This window comes from Thamnophis elegans, chromosome 2 (genome assembly GCF_009769535.1).
Source record: "Thamnophis elegans isolate rThaEle1 chromosome 2, rThaEle1.pri, whole genome shotgun sequence".
Classification (NCBI taxonomy): Eukaryota; Metazoa; Chordata; class Lepidosauria; order Squamata; family Colubridae; genus Thamnophis; species Thamnophis elegans.
The window spans coordinates 105,111,533-105,133,278 of record NC_045542.1 but is presented as its reverse complement, the minus strand read 5'-3'; positions in this window follow the sequence as shown (position 1 = coordinate 105,133,278).

The window sequence follows — 21,746 nt, the reverse complement described above, 5'->3', positions numbered from 1 at the left end:
GTCTAAAAATGTTGAGGAAAGCACTGCAATAATAATAATAATACTAGAGTTTTCAAAGGACTGTAAAGAAATGGCTTTGGCTGGGATGTTGGAGAACTCTGGCTTGTCTGGAGTCATGTTTTCTGGCTAGCCAAATAATCTAGGAGTTGGGGATGATCTTTGGCTCCATTCCTACTACTTTTGCCCCTTTTCTTCCTTATTTCTGCACAATCATTCAGTTGCTGAGCTTGATCACATTTTCCAATTACACCTGAATGTCAGTTTTAACTGCACTCTTAACTGTTGAAATATGCTATAAAAAGCAAATTAGACTTTAAATTGAAGAGTGAGGAATCTTTGGCCTCTCGAAGTGGCAAAAATTACAACCCCCAAGAGCTCCAGCCCACACAGTTAATGGTGAGAATAATCGGAATTGTAATTCAGCCATTTCAGGTGGTCCACAGGTTCTGTCTCTGATTTCAACTAGTCAGGATCATTGTGTCAAAGCCAGAATGAAAAGGGAAGAGACAAGAAAGAGAAAGCACCCAGATCCAGGGCACATATTGGTGTGTGAACATATAGCTTAACAGGTTGGAAAATGTACTGGACCATGGGCCATCTATGTCCTAGGGAAATTGAGTGGTCCTAATTTAATTTTTTTAAAAAACACATGTTACTATTTTAAAGCTTAATGTCACTATCACTAGGCTGCATGAGGTAAGAAATAAATACCTTTTTCAGGCTAAACTACATGCCTACTTCTTTAAAAAAAATTGATTTTGGAACACATCTTCTTATGAAAGAAAAGTATTGGAAACAGATAGTGGTATTTTAACTCTTTGTTTGTGAAAATATATGGTGAATAAATGAAAAGATAATTGACATTTATGCAAGAGAATGCAGTTCCAGTCCCATTTTGAAACAGAGAAAGAGAGGTAGTAAGAAGGAAGTGAAATAGCTCAAACACTGAAGTCTGTGGTGGTTGCTTGTTTTGGCTGATCAAAATTCATGATATACGGTCAGGGTGTTCTAGAGTTTACCCTGTCATAGATGAGATTATTTGTTATAGATGAGATTATTTGGAATGTTTAAGATTAAGATTATCTTAAAAAAAATAGTGTACACCAGTATAGATCCATCATGTTATTTAAAATGTCTGGGAATCTGGATTGTCATTGAGAGTTCCAATCCATTGGTATTTTTCAAAGAACACAATTTGTACATATTGTAAATGATTAGGACTATTGACTATGTTTGGCCAACAACTATTTATTTAAACAATGTATAAAGCCACCATCTCACTGAAGTAAATTTAGGTAGCATTTCAAGATTAAAATCATAAGAGTATAAACCTATGATGCTCGATTAAACAATAACCCCCGAAATAAGAAGCCACATCAGAAACAGATCTCATCTAACTGCCTGGCCCCAATGCTTAAATTACCAATGACTTAAACTACATCCCATTTCACAAAACAGAGGCCTCAAATTCCACATACAGGCTTCCCTAATTCCAGAGCTGAGCATTCTGAAAAATTCTACTTGAGGAAAGTTTTGAGATATTTCGGCAGCTGAGTTCATTTCTTCTCTCCTTGCTAGATCCCAGAAACCATCAAAATCAATAAACTTCAAGGCAGCCATGATAATTAAGTTGAAAGTTCAGAGCTGAACAAACAGTATGGAACTTTTGCTAAATCAAAATGACAGCCATCAAAAGGTGTTTTTTTTTTATTCTGTCATTGGCTCACACATAGCTGTAAACTATAGTTGGATGAGTTTATGCATAATGCTGACCAATAAACTTTGATAAATATTGGGCATTTATCCACTTACACCTGACTGCATGTATGTGGGTATGCATCTTGGTGTCAGTGTTGATTCCTGGTAACTCCCTGGACATATCCCTGCAGTTTTCTTGGCAACATTTTCCAGAAATGGTTTGCCATTTTTTCCTTCCTAGATCTGAAACAGAGTGACTGGTCCAAGAACATCAAGTCAGCCTTTTACCTATGGCAGTTCTAGAACTCACAATCTCCTAGTTTCTAGCCTGGTGCTTTAACCACTACAGACCACTGTCTCTGTCTCTAACTGTAGCACAAACATATTCTGGTAATATCTTTCTGCCATTCCCCCTATTACATTTCTCCAACTCATCTCGAGCCCATAAGTGAGACAGATTTAAATTGTCCTTGAATATATAAATGACAACATTCTTGTAACCACATAAAAGGTCTGATTTTGGAGAAAAAAGATGATAATACATAATGTCCCTTTGAAGCAATAGAAGACAGTTAAAAAAATATTTAGGAACATATAGCTCTACCCATAGCCCCGTTTCCTAAATGAAGGAAATGTAAAACAGTGCAAATGAGCAAATAATGACAATATGTTTTCCTGCCTCATTCTATTCAACATAAAAGAGACAGTTTCTAGAAAGAGATATCAGTTGTGGCACATTCATTTCTTTCTATTTTTCCTCTTTGATTTCTTCTACCTTTCTCATCTTTTTACTTTTCTCTTTTCTTGTTTTCGATGAAAGTTCTAGGATCTATGATATGGATCAACAAAGGTCCAGTTCTTACATTGCCTCTGTAGGCGTGGCTGGTAGGTTTGTAAACCACTGAGCTAGCGGCAGCCATTGGCTCATGCTGGCTCACCAGAAAGGAAACCATTGATAGGCCACTGCTACTGCCCAGGACACCCTATCCTGGCTCTTGGCCCTTCTCCTTATCCTGGAAACCCAACTAAAGTTCAGCGGGCCTGGAGATCTAACATCTACTCACACATCCTATCTTAGTTTGTGGCCTGTACAAAACAATCAGGCCAGATTTGGCCCACAGATCATAGTTTGCTGACTTCAGATCAATGACACTGAATTGGCAAGTAAGAACTTTGCATGTAAAAATCCCTGGTGACCCGAGAGACCATATGTTTCCCAAATATTTTTGCCTGCTCAATAGATTCCAGCAGAGTTGGTGTCCTCCAGGTCCTCTTTCTTAAACACTGTCATTTTATGGGACCTAAGAAGTATGCCTTTCTAGATGAGGAATAACCCCACCCCACCCCCCAGAGATAAGGATAATGCCTTCCGTCTTAGGGTTCCAGCAGTTTTGAACCAGTCTTTGACCCCAAGGCTGGTGTTGTTGTATACTATTTCTTGTTTGGTGGATTTTGTTATTAGGACATTTTGGTCCAGGGTGCCTGTTATTTAAGCTTTTTAGCTATTTTTATGACTTTTTCCATTTTTTGTGCCACCCAGAGTCCACTGGAGTTCAGTGGCAAACAAATTTAAATAAATAAAATAAAGTAAAATACAAACTGAATAGTCCAACTTCCCTCCCCCTAAAATGTATAACATAGGATGGACATAGAGAGAGAAGAGGCAAATGATTAATTTTATGAAATTACTTCAGTTGCTTTGTCAATGCAGTTCTAACAGTTTCTTCTCAAAAGATTCATATTATTTTATAAATATTTGTTCTTGCAATACTACTTTTCCAAAGTTCATAAAGTTATTTTTAGTATTGACACATTTTTATCAATAAACCAGTATGAATCAATTACAGTTACTTAGAAAGTCACCTAAGGAGTTTATTGAAACATACAATTTGGCCAGTAATCCCCAAACTTTAACCTGCAACTGTTTATTTAAATCAGTTTTCATTTAATCATTTTTATGGTCAAGTGGTAGTCTGGGAAAAATAATAATTATGCTTCACCATTTCATATGCTTGCACACATTGTAAATCATGAATACAGTTCTGTTTTAAAAATTCTTCTGCTTTAACTAATTCTTACTGAATTTTTATAATGTTGTGTTTCAGCCTTCACTATTTGTATGGCTCTAGATGTGATTATATATAGCTTTCAGAATCTGAAGTGAACATATTTGAACAGATCTGAACAGTGTCAGGTTGCGGAAGATTGAGGTAGCTAGTGTTGCCTTCATTTCCTTTTCCCCTGGATTTTCAAGAGAACACCTGAAAAGTTAATTTAAATGTTAATCTGTTCCCAACCTGCCACACAAAATTAACAACCTGTTGTGAAAGAAAAACTGTTCCTTCTCTGTCTTAATGCCCATAACAAGTACTTCAGCAAATATCTACAGGCCTGTTATTCCCTTTTACACCAGTTATTATATGTTCCAGCTTCTAGCTATGCAGGCATTACTACAAGTTGAGGCAGCCTTGTCTTCAAAGCACTCTGCTGGTGTAGGCTCCAGGAAAGGATTAGCTTATAGCCTAGTAGACACTGAGGCAATTATGCCTTCTGTGAGAGCTGGGAGCATCTGGATTTGGATAATTTAAGTTATTAGAGAAATCAGGGAAGCAGAAGACATTTTGGGCAAGGGCAGCTGCTTATTATGCATATATATCTCTGCCAGAAAGAGAAACAGGAAAAATGTACTCAAGGGGAATAGAGTAGACTTGCTGTGGCTGGCTTTAAAGTAACAGGAAAGCTACATGAGTTTTACAGGAATTTTGATATCTTGCAGGAAGGATTTTCAAGTTGATTCTATAATAAGGGCCAAAAATCTAAGATTAGATACTCAGAGGCTCTTTACTGCAATTCATTTGTTCAGCACAGGATTTGATGCATAAACTGGAGTAGTCTTAGCCTCTTACAGAATTTCAAGAGCATCTGTATGAAAAGATGCATGCCAGAATGTCAAAGGTCACATGAGAAGCCCCTTTGAAGCTGGAGTTAATCTCATATTGATGGCACCTCGTAGTTAAAGGAGACTGTATCTGTATCAGAAATAAACAATGATTTCAATGTGTGTTCCTAGAAACCAAACAAAAACAGTATTCTTAGAAATTAGTGAGGTGATTTGGTTTCATTTTGTAGTCTCCCCTTTTACTTACAAAATGTTCTAGGTTTCTATATTAGCCTTGCAAAATCCCTCCCACACATTCATAGGTGATCAGCAATCTTGATGTGATTTTTCCTAGTTTGAATCAGTGGTGGGTTCCTACTGGTTTAGACTGGTTTGGCAGCCTGGGTCACTGGAACCGGCAGTGACCCAGGCCCGCCACGCCCCCAAACCAGTTCTCTGGGTGGCACCTATGTCACCGCCATCTTGTTTTTCGCTTCTGCGTACGCCCAGAACAATTTTGATTGTACTGTGCATGCATGCGCAGTGTGCCCATGAGCAAAGCGGCTGTAGTGCCTGCCTGAACCCACCCCTGGTTTGAATCATTGTCTCCATGATTAGGAAGAAGCACAAACTCTATGGAGGCCCTGGTGCTTTCTAAGCTTTGTTGTCTGCTCGCAGATAGTTCATTACTCAACTAGGTAACTTCATTAGTGCTGGTGAGTGTGGGATTTGCTCCCTGTTTATATACAGTAGCTTGCCCTGCCAATGTTGGTGAGAGTGTGGTTTTCTCCTCAGTAGTTCCTTCATTAGGGTTTTGTTTTCTGCTTGATTGTTTCCTAATGTTAATCCCTGCTTGGTGTCGGCTGCTGGAGAGATTTTTTTAAATTTCCATCTTAACTTTTTATTGTCTCTTTTGAAAGGTACTGTATGTAAACAAGGTTTATCTCTATGTATTTCTTGATAGCTATTTTGTCTGAATGTCAAAAGTTCAGGAACTCTCTAGCGTTTTTTAATTTAGTTTGATTTAGGATACTTACATTTCCCGGTTAAAGGTTGAATCTGCCCATGAGTCATCTACAACATGCAGTGTAAAAAATGTAATGGCCATTATGTAGGACAGATAGGTAGGAGCACTTAGGTAGCACAGCAGATTCTTGAACACCAACTAGAGATCAGAAGACATGATGAAAACTCCTTTATCTCACAGCATGTGGTCAGACATGAAATAAAGTCTCACATGATATTCTAGTGAAGAAAATGGAATAGCAATAGCAATAGCAGTTAGACTTATATACCGCTTCATAGGGCTTTCAGCCCTCTCTAAGCAGTTTACAGAGTCAGCATATCGCCTCCACAGTCTGGGTCCTCATTTCACCCACCTCGGAAGGATGGAAGGCTGAGTCAACCTTGAGCCGGTGAGATTAGAACTGCTGAACTGCAGATAACAGTCAGTTGAAGTGGCCTGCAGTACTGCACCCTAACCACTGCACCACCTCGGCTCTATGTGTTGCGCAACAGTATATCACCATTAGATGGTCAAACAATTGTAACCAAATGTACATCTATGGCCATGTATCAGCATGGGATTATTGAGTGACACATTGCAGGGCTCTGTTTTTGGCCCCGTACTATTTTACATATTTATGAATAATTTGGATGAGAGGTTAGGGCATATTATTATCAAATTTGTCAATAATACAAAGATGGTGGGATAGCAGTCACCTTAGAAGACAGTAAAAACCTCAGGAGGATCTTGACAAGTAAAATAATGGGCTGAAACCAGCAAGATGAATTTCACCTGTGAGAAAGGCAAAGTGCTGTTTTTAGGTAGAAAAAAAAATCAAAAACATGAATGTAGAATGGGAAGTGCAGGGAGGTACATGGAATGTCCCCATGATGCAACTGCAGAAAAGCAAATGCAAACTTAGTGGAAATATACTGTCTGTCCAGAAAAGTAATCCTTCCTGTCTATTCTGCGTTGGTTAGACTGCATCTATAATATTGTGCCCAGTTCTGATTATTACATTTTAGAAAGGACATTGTCAAAGTGGAATGTGTCTGAAGGAGCTCAACCAAGATGATAAAGGGCCTGGAAGGAAAAACTGTTAATGAGGATGCGTTAGAAATTTGGATATGTTTAACTTGAAGAAGAGAATGCTGTACGGAGACATGATAGCTGTTTTCAAGTGTCTGAAGAGCTGTCTTGTAAGATGAGAAAGCAGAGTTAGGATTTTAAATTGCAAGGGAATGAAGGCTGGGCATTAGGAAAAATAGCTGAACAGTAAGAGCCATTCAAGAATGGACAAGCTGCTCTGAGAGGTTCTCCTTCACAGGAGATGATAGAGGTTGGATGGCAATCTGTCAAGACAGCTTCTAGTTGATTCCTGCACAATGTGTGGGTTTAGAAGGTCCCTTCCCACTTTTACTTTTCTATGCTTCTCTGTGTAACTGCTGGTGGCCCAGTGCAGCTCACGGCAAACTATATGCAGCTAACAAACACCTTGGGAAAATTATACTCCATATCCAATATATTGGGTACAATACTGTATTGTATTTACATGATTAGTCACAGTAGATATTTCAGTGCAACATGGGCAAGCCTGCAAAAGGATTGTATGCCACATATTTGCTCTATATTCTCTCTCAGAAAATGTGCAATTTAGAAACAGTGACCCTTCTTCCATTATCTGTCTCCCAGCAACTTATAAAATTTAAAACTAAATCAGCCTTTTTTTTAGGTCTTTCCACCCAGGTTTGCAGCAAGTTTACATGGGATAGGAACTGCAAATAATTCAGGTGATCTGACAAATGTGTACTTTTGTTTTAATTCATCCTTAACTTAATGAAGGAAAAAAATGTTTTCTAAAAAAGGTTTTTATGACTTTCATGGTGAAATGTATTGTGTGTTCTTCTATGTTAAAGTCTGTTGAGCCCTGTGTAATTAGAACTCATTATACTGGATAAAACTTTTCAGAACAGCGCTATGAAAAAAATGAAACACTGTAAAACAAAATTCTTACTAGCTTCACTGATTACAATTAACTACAGTATATTTTTAACCGGAAGTTTGTTAAATCTAAACTTATCAGAGACAGCATCATGATAAACTCCAGCTAGCTGATATGCTAAGAGTATTACAATTTAGTTTTGATTCCTCCATCGCTCCTATTCCCCACCATATTGCTTGTTGGAGGACTTTTTGTTGCGCATTGCCTTAAATATGGGATCTAAATTCCTTATGCTCAATGAGATGAGGCATGCCTCAACAAGATGGAGCTGGAAAAGGCGCTCTTCTTCATCAGTATGAACCCCATCACCTTTGCATGTGACTTCACCTCAGCAGGTGGGATGTTAAACGAACCAAAAGGTTTTAATGAGGCATGGAATTGGAACCAGCTTGTTTGCTCAGTAAACTGTGCGGGAGCAGTTGTGTGTGTGTGTGTGTGTGTGTGTGTGTGTGTAGTGTTCTTTAGATCCTCACTTTCTGCAGCTGGAAGACATACTCTGTACCAATCCTCAGGGTGACTATTGAGCCCCCGCTGTGTCCTTCAATTGTATGTACAAGCAAAGGGTACATACAAAAGGATAGAAGCACTAAACGCATGGGTTGCTTCAGACATTTTGGTAGGTTGATTTGGTAATGAAGCTGCTGCAAGGTGGAAGTGAGGGTCTGTCAGATTCTGGCTTCCACAAGTTACTGTTTGTTAATTGGAATAGCCTTTGATAGCATCAGTCATTCCTGGGCTATTAGCTCGCTGTCCATAATTTTGCTTGTTCTTCTCTAACTATCCATGAAATGTCAGAGGATCTAGACAATAATTACAGAGACATAGGGAAATAACTTTCTGCAAACACCATCAAGCATAATCTACAAATTATTCATCTTCATCTTTTTTCATTTCACACTAACTGGGCCCCATCTTCCATTGGCATCTTAATACTAAAGTACAATAGAGTGAATTGAGAAGCAGAAGTATGAAGAAAAGACAGATGGAAAATTGCACGTGTTTAAGTAAGAACTAGAAGAATAGGAGGAAGAATAGCCAGCAAACAAAAAAACAAAACAACCTCCCCCCCAATGGACTTGCTGTATGATTAGAAAGATGCTAAAAAAGAGGCAACATTCATGGGTGAAATTCTGCAGGTTCTGACAGATTCTGGAAAACCAGTAGTGGAAATTTTGAGTAGTTCAGAGAACCAGCAAATACCACCTCTGGATGGTCCCAGAGTGGGGTAGGAATGGAAATTTTACAGTATCCTTCCCCTGGAGTAGGGTGGGAATGGAGATTTTGCAGTATCCTTCCCCTGCCACGCCCGCCAAGCCACACCCACAGAACAAATAGTAAAAAAAAATTGAATTTCACCACTGGGTAACATACCAAAAACCTGGAAAGCATTCAGATGGTGAAGAAAGCTCCACTGATTGATTTTCTGCCCTTCTCAAACCATATCTATTAATATTAAATGCAGAGCAAAAAATTTAAAAATGGGAACTGTGCTTCAATAAATGTTGGAAGGTGGTGAACAGAAGACCAGAATTCATCGGGAAAATTTTGGATATAAGTCATAATTAAAAGCCCCAAAAAATCATTTCCTGATTTACCTCAAGTCCATTTGCAAATTACTAAAATGACCTTTCATTCAATCTGAGAAGTTAATGCAAACCCAAACTGGAAGATATGAAAGAGATCCGAAATCTAACGTTTTCTAAAGAGACCAAAATAATTGCATCAAAAGCAAAAACAGAAAATATTTGTTTTTAGCTACCTCCTGGTTATTTACTAGGTGCCATTTAATACCAGTGATGGAAAGAGTTGTTTGGTTGGCAATAGGCTTGTAGGTTTACTTTGATGTATCTACAAGATGACCAAGATGTCTTTTGTTAATTTCCTATGAGAATTCTACTGGGTCCTTTTCAAAGGGAAGGAGAATAAGGTTACGTTTGCTCCACCCCCATGGGGAAGATGAATGGGAATTCTGTGACGAGGGAACTTTGGGGCTAGAGAGCAGGTCAAGCTCCATTTTAATTCAAGTCAGCTGATCCTGTTGCCATGGTGGCTGGTTGTGAACAGTGTTGCCTTTGGACAGACATCTGCTGTCTTGGAACAGGGCTAGTTCCACAGCATACTTTACAGTGGGGCTCAGTGAATGGAAGCAAGCAACTTTCAGTCATCTGTGCCAGCAATTTTGACAGTAACTCAGAGGCAAAACCTGTATTGACCTAAGGAACATGGAAATCCACATTGGATCATCTACTGGGGCTTTACTTTTTTGGCTCAAGAACTCTACTTGGCTTTGTTTTCACCACATCCAAGCCTCAAGAACTCACCTCCCCCTGTTTTGTCCCAGTTAGAGACTGTATTTCTTACAACAAAATTGTCCTTTAATATGTAAAATATCTGCTTCCCAGAATGTTATATATCCTTCTGACAATTATAGTAACACATTGCATAAGTTATTGGTCAGATGTTTTTAATTGTTGTTCTTCTTCTTGTCCATGATGGGCAAGGACAAATAGGGGATTTCCTTAATATTTGGCTGACTTTGCCTTGCTTGGCTATAGGCTATATAGCCTATATAGCCTATAGCGAACCTTTTTTGCCTCGGGTGCCAAAAGCACATACACATGCACTATTACGTGTGCTTGGGTGCCCACCCCATAATTTGATGCCCCCCCTGTGTCATGCCCCTGCGCATGCATGTGTACATGGCTTTCTTGGAGCCTGGGGAGGGCAAATGGCCCAACATGCAAACTGGAAGTTTGGGGACAGATTTCTGGGTTGCCCGTTGTGCCGTTTTTTTGCCCTCCGGAGGCTTCAGAAGTCCGTTCCTGAACTTCCAGTTTGCGTGTTGGGCGGTTTTTCGCCTCCAGAGGCTTTAGGGAAGCCTCTGGAGGGTGAAAAATGGCTGAAAATCAAAGCAAAAAATCAGTTGACCAGTGCGTGCATTGGAGATGACAGGACAACACCTTGTGTGCCCTCAGAAATGGCTCCACGTGCCACCTCTGGCACACGTGCCATAGGTTCACCATCCCGGGCCTATATCTATATAGAGGTGGCGTTTGGAGTTTGGGGTTTATTCAATTTGTAGGCCGCCCTATTCCCCGAAGGGACTCAGGGCGGCTGAACAAAAGCCAGGGGAGGGGAAATTGCAAAAAGTAAGACCAAAAATAATCAGACAATACGAACAACTTAAAAGCACAACAGACACAGCATATTCGAGTAGGGGGGGGGGAACTCAACCCCAGGCTTGCTGGGACAGCCAGATCTTCACGGCCATCTGGAAGGCCCGAAGGGTGGAGAGGGTCCGAATCTCCACAGGGAGCTCGTTCCAAAGGGCCGGAGCAGCCACAGAAAAGGCCCTCCTCCAAGTAGTCGCCAGCCGACATTGGCCGGCAGATGGAATACGGAGGAGGCCTAATCTGTGGGATCGAATGGGTCTGTGGGAGGTAATCGGCAGAAGGCGGTCTCTCAAGTACCCAGGTGCCTCTGGTCAGGACTTGGATGGGAAACCTCCAGGAAATTCCAGATGTTTAAGGTATGATGAGATGTCAAAAAGAATCCTGACAGAAGGGCAGGACAATCACATCTGTGTTGCTGCCAATAAAATGACACAGACATATAACCAAGAAACCAAACATGACCTGAAGGAAACAAAGGCCCTTAGGGCAAATCCAATTTTAAAAGGCAGATGATTACATGAAACAAGAAATGCAGCTGTTTTCCATGTTGGAAACCTGCTTACCGTGATGTTCAAGCAGCAGAAATGGAACATAAAAGTTGATGAGAGAACTGTTGTATACCTTTTAAGCACTTTGAAGATGCTCTAGGACAGAACTCGGGGCCTGGATGCATCACGCGCTGGCCATGCCCACTCCTCGTTTAGCAAATGGGAAAAAAATGTTGTGATGATGACATGACACTGTGCATTTGACACCTCTGCTCTAGGAGACTTCTAAGTGCTGCTGATCAATAACTTCCACTAGCTTTGGGCTTTCCAATGGAGTAACATCTGCAGTGGTTCCCATTTCTCTTACCCTGTCTCCTTCACTTCTTTCTGAAGTAAGAATGCAAGTATAGCTACAAAAGTTCTTCCAGATAGGGAGCTTCCAGCTGTTTCACTGTCAATTGCAAAGAAAATTGTTGTTGACTTTCCCTCTCTTGGGGCCATTGCTCTTATTTTACATGGATGCCCTTCCTGTAGTGCTACCTAACAATTATACCCAGAGAAAGAGAATGTCACTACACCTGAGCAGTTTTCAGAAGCTCAAAGTAGTCTAAAAAAATGGTTAGTTAACATTGTGACTCCCTAATTGTTATTTGCAAAGTGTCAATAAGCTAAATGTTGAAAATTTGTTTGTTTGGGTTGAAAATACAGATTGAAAGCATTTTACCTTGGAGAAAAGAATCACATTTCTAAAATGATGGTGACCAGGAAGGGCAGTAGGTACTGTACTCAGAAACAATTATTTAATTAGCACTATCACCTCCTTTCATTTAATTTCAGTATAATATTTGTAACAAAGCCAGGAAGGCATCTGAGTGCTAATTAAAACAAAACTGATTTAAAGCATTAGTAAATAAGGTGGTGAAATGGCATTTCTTTAGAAAGTTATAGTATTAAAGTGTTAACGCTTATCTGTGTGGCATGTTGTTTCTGAACCAGAGTTTTTTTCCATTTTGAAAAGAACTGTAGTTGAAAGACACATGTCAGGCATACTTGAACCTTAATCTTTGCACCAAGTAGCAGCAGTTAGATGTGTACTGCTAAACAGCACTTCTGATTCTATGAGTCAATGGCCATTTATATACTGAAATTTATATATTATTCTTTTTATGTAAAATCCCCAAATTATTTACAGTGATATAACCCAATAATATCCTGCTATTATCACACACACACACAGAAAATGACACACAAACAATGCCATGCAGCATCAACCATTTTAGAGGTGGCGAGTGTGGGAAGTGGCACAAATAACTCATTAATCTGCAGAATCCCTCTCCTCCCTTCAAACCCCCCACTTCTCATAAAACCTCATTAGGATGAACCCTTCATAATGCAGGCATCTGAATAGAGAACAGCCTCTTCTGCACTTTGATTTAGGGCTTTCTCCACTTGGAGTTAAAGTGATTTCTATTCATTCTTGAGTCAGCACAAAACAATGCCAGCATCACATTTCCTGTCTTCTTTCATCCTTTATCCTGCCTCGGCTGTGTCTATTCTGGGTTCCGTTCTGTGACGCTTTGGCAAGAATGCCAGCCATCATAGGCTAGGTGATTCGTTTCCCTCCTCTGAGTCTGCTGCCATCCCTCTTCAACCCTTCACCAGTCATCAGGGAAAACATCTATCAATCAGGACGTTACAGCAAGCGTGGTGTACAATTCCTTTCAAGACTTCTGTAGGTGGATTTGTCTCTTCCTCCCTCCCCCTCTTCCACATACACATCCCATAACTTGAAAGAAAGAAACTGATGGGATGAACAGAAATAGCCTCAAAAGCAGGAGGCAAAACATGCTTGCTGCTGTAATCATGCAACTGCTGTCGTTAAATACTGAAGAGCAGAAGCTCTAAAATTGTCTAAAGCTGGACAATTAGCTCTTAGTTCATGTATGTGAGCTGGGATTGGGTGGGGGTGATTGGAAATGATAAATTTGGGGAAACTGGCAAATAAGCAGAAACAGCCCCATCCCGCTTTTCTCCTCAATGGAATAAGCAAAAGACGGCTTTCTTCTCTTTGTCCTTGCTGGAAGCTGGAAAAGAAACGGATGTCAAAACACAGGTTTGTCTCTCTGTGTGTATACAGGAGAGAGAGAGAGAGGAAGGGAGGGAAGGAGAGAGGCACAAACAATCTCAGCAAGCATAGTATTAATGGAGAAGGCAAAATCAGAGAGAGAAATAGCTATGGGAGAGAGTAGCTGGTGACAGGACAAGGGGTCCCTCTCACAATACTCCCAAAGGCCACCTCTGGTCAGGTTATGCCATGGTTTCTTCCACTTCATTGAAGGTTTTCAAATGGAGTCTGAAGACATTTTAGGTCCCTTCTGACTGTGTTTCTATGATCACAGCTTTAGCAGGCAAGCTAACATCTCTCTAAGGCAGGGGGTGGTGGTGTCAAACTATATTTGTTTGAGGGCTGGATCAGCATTGTAGTTTGCGGGCTGGCCGGGGGGGAGGGGAGATGGGACGAATGCCTCCTGCAACACCCTGTCGGCCAAAAGGGGCATGGGGATACATGTGTGGCCTTCCTGCACCCCATTTTGGCTGCCAGAGGCACCACAGACCGGTCCTTTGCTATTTCCAGGCCGGCCCTGCAGGCCAGATTTAAGCACCCCACAGGTTGGATTCAGCCCCCGGGCCTTGAGTTTGATTGACACCCCTACTCTAAGGGAACAAATCACTAAGCATTACATATTTTACATACTATACATTGAAGTTGCAATCAGATGGTGGTGGACTAATAAAAACAATACTATTTTCATTCTACAGTTAATGCCCACAAGACTTTCTCACTCACAGACTGGAGATAAAATAAGGTCAATATCATGGGATTAAAAAGTGAAATTCAGGTATAATATATGACTATATTATCCACCCAAATGTTTCTTTTTCTCCTCCTTTTATACCCCAAATCACAAAATCTCCATAGACATGGTTTGCACTGTGAGAGACCCACAGTTTCTCCATATGGGGGAACTCAAAATTAGCTGTATTCTTTTTTGGGGGGGAGGGTGTTTATGGTTTGTTTTTATTAATGATTTTATCCACTGTGTTCTATGTTTGTTGTTTTTAATATTTTTTTAAATGATCTAATGTTTTTATGCTGTAAGTTGCCCAGAGTTGTTGGATACAATATGGGCAGCAAATAAACTTCCTAAATAAATAAAACGATCACTGTGTATTTAAATGTAAGTGTGAAGAGCACTACAGGTGATTAAGTTCACCCATTTACTAAACCAGAAAAGCCATGGTTCCAAACCATAATGCTATACTCATACAATATGTGATTAGTAGCCAAAATCAAATGAAATTTTGGCTTAGCTTGTTGTGCATGCTTTCATATTTACCTATAATGTGGCTAAATCATGGCCTGTGGAATAAATCAGAAAATACACAGGGTTATCTTTGAGCATAATAATAATGGCTTCTTTGGCCAATTCCTCACTGTTTTTCTATCCTTTGAGTGCTCTTGTTTTACACCCAAATTTGGCCAAGCACAAAAATAAATCAAGAATAAATCAGGAAATTTACTTATCACATTGAGCAAAAATTGCATTAAATAAATCAGTAACAGGCCACAATTTCCAATGGATTCATTGAACTACGGTTAATTCATTGACTTTCTCATCCTCAAATATGGCTAAATCAAAAACAAACAAACAATTTTACAGTTAAGTGTAGATTTGGCCATTAGCTCAATGCCCTGTATAGAATGAATATGAAATATGAGTTCATTTCACTCTAAATATTAGGTACTCCATGGCTGAGTTCACACATTTCATTAAGCCAGCAAGTGTTTTGTTCAGTTTTGGCTTAGTGTGTTAGATGAATTGAGCTCCTGAGATTGGTAGATCATTCTTTACAGTTTTTCATTCTACATGAAGCAGGTCATGTTGGGTAAATTCTGGTAAACAGCCACCTGCACAGGAATCCAGAGCAAGTCCCAAAGAGGTCATATGGGATCGTGATGATGATGTCACTCAGATGAGCCCTATGATGTAACTTGCTCCCTGTGGCCAATCCTCTTAAACTGAGCTGTGATTTGACTGGTGTGAATTGGGGTGGGGGACCTATTCCGTGCCACTGGCCTCTGAGCCTATCTCTCCCTTTTCTTCTTTCAGGGGAAAAAAATATCCAAGGCACAGAAGCTTGCCAATAGGCCGCCACCTTCCCTTGCCTTATTACTGCAACCAGCATGTGCTGCCACAAGATTAAAATGATTGCGCCATCATTTGTTTCATATTTAATAAACAATTGGGAGCAGGTTTCCCAGCAAGCTGAGTCTATCAATCAAACTCATACGAAGTCCCCCTTTGAGCTGCCACTTCCAAAAAGAAAGAAAACAAAATTGGACTAATTTATTATTCATTTGTTCATTAAGTCTGTATTAACCAGATATATTATAAAAGAAAGCAGAATTATGCCTTTTGATCAGGGAATTCTCTGCCATGAATATTCATAGCCTCCACTTTGCCCCCCTTGCTACTCAACTGCACATGTGGCATCTATTGTGTGGTGTTGGGGGGGTGTCATACAAGCACCCCCACCCCCAACAAAGCCAATCTTCAACTGAGCATCCCTGATATTACTGGCTGACTGCACCATCCGTATTACTGCTGGTTGCCTGTCAGCTGTTCCGATGAGGGAGGTGTTGAATGTTGTCAAACTGGAGGCCCTACAACTGAGTAATGGTGAGATGGTCTTAGTCCCACCCAGAGCCTCATGAAGGTGAAAGGCAGGAATTTGGACTCACTCATGTCTTGAATCTACTCTTTCAGTCTGGAGTTCTTAGAGAGTTTAATGGGACAACCGGAAGAGTTCTATATCTGGACTAGTCACCAACTCTACCCATGTAGCTGTCTTTAGAGATTAAGCTGAACCTGCTTACTAAACATATTTCCTGGACTTTGTGGCCTCCTCTAGCACACCCAAAGGGTTACGTTTGCACAGAATACCAAGCCCCCAACAAGCTAACCAAGGTTAAGACAAGCCTAGCTTAGCATGAGCGGTGAACAATGAAGCAAACTGTGGGAACAGCCTTTGTGAATGTGCTTCTCTGTATTTGTTATTGTATTGCAACTCTTAAAAAACTGCTAGGCATAACATGTAACTAATTAGCTCTTTAGTGGGAAAATGATGCAATCATTAGGTGTGTTAAATGCACATTCTGGGATCCATTATAGTGAGTGTCAGGCTTCTTGGGTACACTAGACAGGAAACACAACTAGATAAGCAAATTCTACTTTATTGTAAGGCTACATTAACAGAATCTTGCAAGTCTGAAGGTACAAACTTCCCATTACCTCTTTTAACTGCCTGATCAATTTCTTCCTCTGACCATTAATCTATTGAGCACGCCCTCACCACATATCTGATTATTTCCTAGGAAGCATCTCTTCCCCTCATCCCTCAAGGTCATCCACACATTCTATTCCACTGTGACACCGAACAGGTGAAAAACAAAGAAACCCACATATCCTTTTTGGCATTAAAGCAGCAGGTCTGTATCGTATGTGTGTTAAAAAAAATCAAGATGGCTGCCATGATGGAAGTTTCTGCCCTCTTTTTGGGTGTGTTCCACATACAACTGATAAAGAGAGAGTGGGGCTTTGTGTAGTCAAGGCCACCAGCTTACTTTCCTTACCTCCCTTACATACACTCCCCTGCAGGATTGAAACTCAGCAGTTCTAGGAGTTTTGTGGTAATATCAAAATTCATAGTAGCTGAACTCCAGTTCCAACATGGCAATAATAATGGAAACACTGTAAGGTGGTTTGTTTTGTGTGTCTCAAGTTGAATTTAAATAAGGCTTCATCCTAAACTGGACATCACATGATGCTCATTTCCATTTCCTGTTTTCTAACATGGCTTTTTTTTAGCTAATAGATAAATAATGTGATAATGTCTTGGACATTATCACAAAATAGCTATAGAAGAAGCTCATTGTTTGGAAAATCTCTTGGTCACAGTTAGCCATTCAGAAATTACCTATTTCACTTAAAAGGATACTGTGTGTGTGTGTGTGTGTGTGTGTGTGTGTGTGTGTGTCTGCCTGTGACTCTTGGTGACTGCTTGGATTTCACAAGTAGTTTGCCGTTGTGTCCTTCTTGGGGCTGAGAAAAGTGACTGGCACAAAGTCACTTAGCTGGCTTTGTGTGCAAGATAGGACTAGAACTCAGAATCTGTGGCTTCTCGCCCGGTGCCTTAACTGCTATATTAAACTGGCTGTCACAATCAGCCATTCAGAAATTACCCATTTCACAGAAGGTTAAACTGTGGCTAAACCTCATGGGTTGTTCACCTCCAACCTGCAGAATTGCACTTTGTGCTAATTATGTTAACATTGGCCAAGTTGGGTAGTAGTGGGTTCGGGATCGGTATGCTGCGACGGGGCCAGGTGTCCTTGGCTGGCATGTGTGCTGTGCGGGCATGTGCACTGTGCACACTACCGCCAGCGACATTCAGCGCTTGGCAGAGGTCATGCTGGCGCCGCACACTGTGCGTGCCCATGCAATTGGCCCATTTACCTCAAAAAGTGGTAAGGGATGTGGGGGGGGGGCAAACGGTCCACCGTTCTGGTACGGTAGCTGCTGCTCCCAGCTACCACCGGTATGCCCGTACCGGGCTGTACTTCCTGGAACCCACCACTGAAGTTGGGGACTAGGTAATTCACTCCTACTCTGACTCTAATCCTGACTAGTTTTGATGTTGCAATTAAGGTTTATCAAAATCAAGGCAGAAGCAATAAGGGTTAAATTCTTCCTTTGGTGTGCAGTTATTCTAAAAAAGAGTGAAAGAAGGAAGGAAAGACAAGTAAATTAACCCAGTTCTTAATGACACATTTAGTGTTAACACTTTAGATAGAAAGCTAGAAAAGGGCACCTGATTCTCAACCTAAATGTTGCAACTCCCTTCTTCTAGTGTGAGATGGCGAGTAGATTATAAGGCAATCTCACAGTTGCTCGGATGATTACGGACTATGGTGATAATATACTCAAAATGAAATTTGAATAAGGGAGACTCCAGGGTTTCTATAATTGATTTACAGAGTTTTATCTGAAATATGTTTACTCACAGTTAAATCAAGTTGGGTTGTAGAGATCACATTGCTGGTATAAATGGGTATTACTTTTTTGTTGGCTCTTCATTACTTTTATCTTTCCTGATTTAGTAAACATGTTAACTCTTATTGCTTAGAAGAAAACAGTTATTGAAGAATACCTGATGACATTCTCCTAAAAGCACTAGGCTAACTACAGTAAGTCATCTGCCTTGCCAGTACATAGAAAATAGGTTCCCCCCCCTTAATAAAGTAGTATTTATTTAATTTTTAATTTGTTTATAATATTGTAGTAATGATAGCCTTCTTCTCCTTCTTCAGCATTCAGGACTGAAATATAATAATTTTTATTCAGGGCTGCTTTGATTTTAATTATTCAGTATCTACTTCAAAATTCTTTGTGATGGGAAAGATGATTTGAAGGTATCATATTATATATCCAAATTCACTTTTAAAATGGTACTTCAAACACTGTCAGTTTCCTTTAGAGAAAGGCGAGAAGAACTGTCAGGAGGTTATGACTATTGACTTCTTTTTCCCACTGCGGCACCTAATATTGCTTTGAACGGGAAGCTTGTTGGAGCTAGCTAGACTCGAACAGCTGGTTGGTGCTGGCAGTCGACGGGAGGACATGGAACAAAAATGAACCACAGGGAGGGTGACAGACTTTTACTTCGTACCTGCATTGATAAGTGCCAGAGCAGCTAACGTATGCAGGGAAGTGAGTTGGCCAACTTTTACAGCTGTTTCACAGTGACCCGGTTGTCCAACTCAAGTCTGTTGCCTAAGACATTCAGGATGGCAACCTCTTTAGGACAAAGGCCTGGGGAGATGTAACACTATTCATTCTCTAACTGAATTGGCCTGGAGGTAGAAACAAATGTGATCTCTTTCCAAGACCATCCTTAGTGATTTTACTTTACTTTATTGTTTTTAAAGGATGTTCCATGAGCATATGGAGAGGTGGGGCATGGGGTTGTTTCATGCCTGACTTCTCCACATTCACTGCAAATCCCCCTTTGTATACACAGAGAGCTGGCTTCAGCAGTCAGGAATTGAAGAAAAGTGGGGATCATGATCCTGTGGAGAAAACCTTCTATGGAACTAAGCATGTAGCCATTGGCTCAATCCTCAGTGTGTTCAAGTCCCTTCTGTTATCTCACCTAGAATATTTTTTTGGGGGGAGGGGGGCTAATTCATGTGAAAATGCTCACAGTCCTTGCCTTTCAGGTTTCAGCTATGACTGAGCACTCATTGGTTACAATTCCTGAAACATGCTAAGCAATACTGTTAATCATGGCTCCCTATCTGTGTTCACACAATAGTCTATATTGCAGACAAATGAACCATACTGTGTTATAACACACCATGGAAACCATTACACATGCAAGAGTCATATCCTCTTCTTCCCTTCATCTTTTATTTTCATTTATTTTATTTAAGAAATTTATAGGGTCACTTATCTCATAAACTATGACTCTGGGTGGTGTACTTCAATAATTTAAAAAAAAAAATCAAATAAAAAGTATTGGTGAAAGAAAGTGGAAGAACTCTGTTATAGCAGCAAAGATATATGTCCAGGAGCTGACTGTAGAATTGATCATGAATTATTGTGTACAAGTCAAACTAAAGTAATCACATAAAGCCAACCAGTTTTCAGGATATGATTTTGAAGGTGTGCCCATTGTGGAATGAAATTGAAGAAACTGTTAAGGATGAATGTAACAAGAGACTTCCAAAGACCAAGAAATAGAAGAAAGCAAACTGTTGGGAATTGCCAAGAAGAGAAGCCTAAACCCCAAAAATAAAAAAATCCCAAGAAGAAACTTAACCAAGAATTTCAGAGATTGGTTAAAAGACACAAAGAAAAATATTAGAACGACATCAAAGATGGAAACGGACATAGAAAAACAAGGAAGGTGTTCCAAAAGATGTCAGAATTCAAACACGTTCCCATCCTTAAATGGGGCCTGAAGGACTACTGGTTCTGTGGGTGTGGCAGGGAAGGATACTGCAAAATCTCCTTTCCCCCCTCCCCACTCTGGGGTCAGTCAGAGGTGGCATTTGCCGGTTCTCTGAACCACTCAAAATTTCCGCCTGCTCAGGAGATATTCCTTATTAACAAGAATATCTAATATTAAAAGATGAAGTGAGATTAGCATTCCAGTCATTACCAAGTCTAAAGCATTCAGGAACTGATGAAATATCTACAGAAATATAGCAAGCAACAAAAGAAGAAACAGTAAATTATGCTGAAAAATTCACTGTTCTGATAGCTGAAAATGCAAATGATTTAGAATTTTTAGTAATGACAGTCAAGAAGCATAGCATAAATAAATAAATAAATAAATGAATAAATGGGGCTATGACTAAATATAAAGAAGACTAAACTAATGACAACAGCAACCAGTTTTAGAATTAGCAATGCAGATATTGAAATGGTGGATAGTCATTACCTTTTAGGATTAGCTATCAACTAGAAAGGAACCAGCAATCAAGAAATATTCTACATATTACACTTGCACTTGAAAGGAGAGCAATGGAAGCCTTGAAAAAGATATTCACATGCTGTGCTATGTCTATTCCTACCAAGGTTAAAATCTTCCAGGCAATTTTTCCCCATTCCTTTACTCCCCTCCTTCTTGCTGGTTTTGCCTGTCTCTTCTTTTGCCACCTGTTAAAAATGAGATAAATACTTAGTTATTGTCACTTGTTGCCAGCTATCTTGCATGTCTTGTTGCAATCAGAATCATGGTATATGAAAATCTCCTCCAAAGTTTCATAGAGCATAGGGACACAAAGGAACTTTGTTCCATAAATGAAGGCCAAAAAGTTGAACAAGCTCCCCCTCCCTTACCCACAGCATTTCTGGAATCTGCTATCTAGACTGTATCCTAGTGGCTCATGTATGAAACCCAGCAAGATGATCTAGAAGGATCTCCAGAAGTTGCAAATGGAAGTTTTAAAGAAGGGATTGGATAATTATTTGAGCCAAGGTGGCGCAGTGGTTAAATGCAGCACTGCAGGCTACTGCTAGATCAGCAGGTCAGCGGTTCAAATCTCACCGGCTCAGGGTTGACTCAGCCTTCCATCCTTCCGAGGTGGGTAAAATGAGGACCCAGATTGTTGGGGGCAATATGCTGACTCTCTGTAAACCGCTTAGAGAGGCCTGAAAGGCCTATGAAGCGGTATATAAGTCCACTGCTATTGCTATTGCTATTGTCTGAAATAGTAAAGGGTTTTCTGCCTAATCAGGCGGTTGGACTAGAAGACCTCCAAGGTCCATTCCAACTCAACTCTTCTCTCCTCTCCTATCCTATCTTAGTCCAGTCTAGTCTAATCTAGGAGGACATCATGTTGGACAAAAATGCTGAGAATTTTAACAAGACT